Source organism: Herpailurus yagouaroundi, unplaced genomic scaffold, assembly GCF_014898765.1.
Source record: "Herpailurus yagouaroundi ecotype Mexico unplaced genomic scaffold, PumYag 210, whole genome shotgun sequence".
Classification (NCBI taxonomy): Eukaryota; Metazoa; Chordata; class Mammalia; order Carnivora; family Felidae; genus Herpailurus; species Herpailurus yagouaroundi.
The window spans coordinates 10,302,463-10,308,289 of NW_024412441.1; the positions used below are offsets into that span (position 1 = coordinate 10,302,463).

The 5,827-nt window shown below is 38.9% G+C and overlaps 1 protein-coding gene across 28 annotated transcripts in view; it reads left to right on the plus strand.

The window, feature by feature from the left end:
* NRXN1 (neurexin 1) overlaps positions 1–5,827 on the plus strand; it is a 1,154,099-nt gene that overhangs the window by 552,172 nt on the left and 596,100 nt on the right. The gene's annotated exons all lie outside the window — the stretch shown is intronic.

Consider the following 5,827-nt stretch of genomic DNA (forward strand, 5'->3'; position numbering starts at 1 on the left):
TCTTTCTTTCTTTCTTTCTTTCTTTCTTTCTTTCTTTCTTTCTTTCTCCCTCTTTCTCTCTTTCTCTTTTCCTTCCTTCCTCTTTCTTTCTTCCTTTCTTTCTTTCTTTCTTTCTTTCTTTCTTTCTTTCTTTCTTTCTCCCTCCCCCTTTCTGGATAAACCTTGCAAATCAGGCTTTCTCAAAAGATTGAGGAAGGCATTGTTTTCCAGCAGCTTCCACTCAGCCAAGAAAAACCCTTTGAGGCAAAATACCTGGCTAGCATTTTAGAATTGAAGGAAGAACACAATATAAACTAGTATTTCAGTAAATTAGCTTGCCATTTACTCTTTCTCAAAATTGCCCAAAGTCTTAAAGCAGAAATTTGATTTTATCCTCCGCTCTGTAGTAGTAATTTTTTTTTCAGTAGTGAAATCCAACATGCTCTTTCCAGAGTTTAAAGATGAATAGGAATATAAACCAAGTAAATATTGATGATTCACCCAAATTATTCACCCTGCACCCCAGTACTCTACCTCAACTTTTTCCTTCCCTCAGCTCTCAGCATCTTGCTGCTCAGAGCTAAAGGCAGTTTTATTTTCACATTAATTTACCTTTACTGAGTGAATTTTCATCAAGGTGATTTATTTTTGGGGGATTAGGTTTTGTGAAAGATCTCATGAAAGCCAAAAATTTGTAAGAATAAAAAAGGCTTGACTTCCATAGCATGGGAAGTTTCCAAAATGGGCAGTGGAAACTTGCCACTGAGACTTATGTTTAGAAATGGGACTTTTTTTCAAACACTGTAGTGTTGAAGCCCACTTGAGGCCCACCATGAATCAGGAAAGCAATTGTTTTGTTTTGTTATTAAATTTTACAGCAAGTGAGAAATCACAGAAGAGGAAAAAAAGAGTAAGGAAAAGCATTAGGCACTCTTTATGCATTTCTTCTTACGTTTTGACCTCATCTTTAAATTACAGTTAAATGTACTGTTAAGTAGGTGTTGAAGACACGACAGTACATGCTCAGGCCAGTCATGGGAATGCCTGCACTTTACCTAGGGTGATGAGGGCAACAGTTGCCTGCAAAGAAGCTTAAAAATTAAGAGATTCCCGGGGCGCCTGGGTGGCGCAGTCGGTTAAGCGTCTGACTTCAGCCAGGTCACGATCTCGCGGTCCGTGAGTTCGAGCCCCGCGTCGGGCTCTGGGCTGATGGCTCAGAGCCTGGAGCCTGTTTCCGATTCTGTGTCTCCCTCTCTCTCTGCCCCTCCCCTGTTCATGCTCTGTCTCTCTCTGTCCCAAAAATAAATTAAAAAACGTTAAAAAAAAAATAAAAAAAAAAAAAAAAAAAGGAAGAGATTCCCTAGGAACTTGGAGGTGAAATTCTACAAGCTATATAAGAGCCCTAAGCAGGGAGTCTTGGGTTTCAGCTCCTCACTTGGTCAGTCTCAAGACTCTGGAACTATGTGTTTTGTGTGTGTGTGTTAGTGTGTCTTTCATTAAACAGTATTTACCATATGTAAGCAAACCAGCTAGCTGGGCATCATCATTCTATAATGGAGCTAACCTGAGTTCGCTCCTTGGTGACTTACAGATAGAGTTTACACCAGGTGCAGTTTGTCACACAAAAGAAACTTTGTTTGCAGCAAACATGGAGATCACAGGGAATAACTTCCAAAACTGAGACTCCCTTAACAGAGTGAAAGGTATTCCTTTCCTTTTAGGGTTAGGATAAATATTTGGAAAGGAGAGCTTTGGCATGGCAGGTAAAGGCTTGCTCAGGCATACTTAGAAAGCACGCCTATACATGCCTCGTAAGTTATGGTAATGAAGCTTGTGCTTCCCCTTGGATGGAGACTATAACATTATAATGAAGCTGAGGTAACTGTTAGACAAGGGGGACGGAATATGGGCTTGTTCCAAGATCAGTATAAACTGGTTGAAGTCTTGGGCTTTTGTCTCTGGTAAGGAGTGCAGGGTCTTTGAAATAGCACTGGGAGTTTTTGCCACTGACTTTTTTGTCTCAGATATGTTTAGGCCACTTCCAAGCCTGGTAGAAACTGTTAATTTTTGCATTCCATTTGTTCCCTTGAAATCCTTAACTCTTGAGGTTTTTGCATTTCTTTGTAATCCTGGCATCGCCCTGGAAGTTCTGCCAGAAGTGTGTTTGGGAAAGTAGAATTGGTAAGGCATTTCCAGGCCATGGAAAACAGCTGGCTGGGGTGGGGGTTGCTAAAATGACTTCTCTTGTGTCATGAAAGCTATGTCTCATTTTTCTTTTTCTGGGGATCCCCTAACTCTTTCTGCTTACAATGTCCCTCCTCTCTACCATCTACACATTATTGGTAAGTCCTGCAAATTACATCTGCAAAATTATCTCATTTCATACACCTTTTTTTATTTTTTCCATTTTTTCTATAACCACCCTACTTCAAATGGTCTCCAGTTTACGATACCTACATCAGAGAGATTGAACACACATGTTCAGGCACTGACTCACGGCATCTGCCTGCCCATAACCCTTCAATGCCTACAGAATATAATCAGGAGGCATTGTGTGTTGTATCTGGCCTGTGACTCTCCTTCCCGTCTCAGGTGAGCCCCTCATCTCACGTACTCCTGATTCCCCAGCCACAATGGCTTCCTCTTTTTCACCTGAATGCCCTTGGCACCGGTTTCCCTTCCTGGAATCCAACTCCCCATTCTGCTTCTCCAGTTCTTAGCAGGGCTCTCTCTCTCTCTCTCTCTCTCTCTCTCTCTCTCTCTTCTTAATGTTTTTAAATGTTTATACATTTTTGAGAGAACCAGAGCATAAGCAGGGGAAAGGCAGAGAGAGAGAGAGAGAGAGGGAGACACAGAATCCAAAACAGGCTCCAGGCTCCGAGCTGTCAGCACAGAGCCTGATGAGGGGCTCCATCCCATGAACCATGAGATCCTGACCTGAGCTAAAGTCAGACATTTAACTGACTGAGCCACCCAGGCATCCCTTCTTTTAATCTTTCAAATTTAACTTAAATATCAGCTCAAGCCCCCCATCCCATACTTAACAACTCAATATCCTGTTTATGAAATTCATAAAAGTTTTTTGTTGTTATTTTGTCATCATATATTTCATTATTTCCTTACCTCTTTTTGTCTGCCTTTCCCCAATAAACCATGAGTTTTGTAAAATGATACTGCTTCTTTATTACCTAATACAGGACCTGACATATATAGCACACACTCCAGAACTTTAAGTGAACTAACAAGCTGATATGGGGCTGGGTGTTACTTTGTTCTGTAGCAGAAATTTAACTCTTGACTCTGAACAAGAAAGTTAACTTGACTCCGAGCAACATTAAACATAAACTAGCTGATATTGTTATGTGTTTGTATATAAAGATTGGATGTGCATCATAAGATACCTGTGCAAACACACTATCCAGGAGGTTGTCTCTCGTTGGAGATTATTGCCAATCCGGTGTATCCATATCCTTTGATCAGCGGCATTTTGCTAATTCCAGACTTTCTTTTCACTCAGTCTCTGGAAAAGATGCTATATTTTTAAATGCTTGGAACCTTAAAAAAACATCTTTCTCCTTCAATGTCCTTCATTTTTTCATAATCAATATATATGTATAATAGTAGAGATGGCTACATTACTGCCAGAGGATTAAACTCGAATAAATTCTGAGGGGAAAAAAAGAGTGTTTACAAGGCAGCAGTTAATGTCTTCTAAGGCAGTGGATAATGGCTTTTAGGTGCTAATTCTCCCCCGCCAGCAAGCATATCTGCCATTACTGTCAATGCGATTTATATGCGCTTATTAAAGAAAGAATAGACTCTTGAACGTGGGCCATAATGATTTTTCTTGTAACTGGGCCACAGTTGGTCCCAAACTGTTTTACTACCTTTTTATTATTTATGCTCTGCATACATATTCTAACCCTTTGAGAAAAGAAAACAGACATTACTTGTTATTTTTATCACTGAACTTCTCAGTCCTTTGAAACAAAATGTGCTTCCCTATTTCAGAGCTATCAAGAACATGACAGTTTGGGATCATATTTAGTTGTAAGGATCTTTTTTTTTTAGGGGGGGAGCAGGTTATTGCCTTACTACCTGTTGGTTCATTAATGGAACTTTGAAGAAGAAACATGACAGTTTCAGGGTTGAGGTGGGTTCATTGAGCTAGGGCTCCCATTTTAATATAAAAAATCAACACAAGGAAGTATGAAAACCCAAGTGATTTTTTTTTAGCTTTTTATAGTCTTCCTTTGTATAGCTTATTAATTCAATGTTTCTGGTGTGTTATTTGAAAATTATTTAAGACTCATTTTATTTGCTACCAAGTAAGTAGTTCCCCAAGGAATAACATTGAGGTCATTGAACAAAACACTAAAGAAGGAGAGAGAAATGATGTCATACTAGAAACCAGTAATGCTAAGGATTTAATGGTATTTTTGCATCCAAAAGATGAGCAGTAGGCATAGTGGGGAGGAGGAAGGAAACGAGATGTTTACAGTGGTATATTTTATATTTAAAAAAAAGTTTGTAGAGATAGAATCAGGAAAAAAAAAAAAGTCCAAAAAGAGAGCATGTCAAGGGTATGGCAAGAATGCTGTTACCAGGATCAAGAACTAGTAAAGAGGTGTAGAAATTAAGCAGAATTAAGTACAGCTCACGGGAGAATTTTTTACACCAATGAGTTTATAAGCATCAAAATCAATAATGTATGTAGAAGTTTTTCTTGCACAAGAAAAAAATATGCCTTTTATATTTCACTTACTGGCATTTCCTCAAAATGCCAGCCAATATTTTACTGTCTTGATTGAAGACATGAAAATCTGTCAAGTTGGTTGAAGGAGGGCCACATAGATGGTTGTTCAATCTTCATTACACCCGGGAAGAAGGTTCAGTGCATTTTCTCAGGGGCTGATCCTGGGATTAGCTCTAATTAATATTTTCATTAATATCATGGATGACAGGATATGGTAAGCTCGATAAATTTTCCAATTATGCCAAATTGAGTAGTGAATCTAGCACCTGGAAGAACTTGATTGCAGTTTGAATGACCTTTTCGAGTTTTAGAAGGAAGCAAATGACAATTTAATTGGACAAGAGCAAGATGCTAGGAGAGAATTACTAGCAATGCTAAGAGTACTTTATGTTGTACACTGGAAAACAAGTTCACATCTTTGTTTATTTATCTTCCCTTCAGTGGTATGTAGGTAGGTACAGTTATCACTCTAGAGGTAAAGACGGGATTGGGTTGGGTTTTCATGGGATTGATAGAAGAATTTAGTGGAATGGAGAAGCATGGAGACTGAATTGAAAAGTCAATCAATAAATAAATCTGCAACCAAATCTGACTCTAGGGTGTTTAAAAAAGATTGTACTTCAGGGCTGATTCTACTCATAGTCTCAAAATTGGGCATGCCTTGATTTGGTAGAGTGTGCCCAGTTTAGGTATCCAAAACATAAGTGCAAGGAAAATGGCATGGGTCCAGAAGAGATCAACAGAAACTCTAGAGCGGCCAGGAGGCTAGTTCTAGTGAAGACTGTGGGAATTGTTCAGCACAGAAAAGAGGAGGTGAAAAGTGCATATTTAATTTTTATGGTTCATTGTTGAAAGAATAGTCAGCAGCCCTTCATTTTTTTTCTATTGGGTATAGGAAAATATAGAGTCATTTTTTTTTTCTTTAAGAGCATTTCTTTAAGAAAACATGTAACCATGAAGCTGGGATGTATCAATGTTGGATGGAACAATTTAGGACAGTCATTGCCCTTAATTCTTCCCTCTCCTTTCCTTCCATCTATCTTTTCTTCCTTCCTTCCTTCCTTCCTTCCTTCCTTCCTTCCTTCCTTCCTT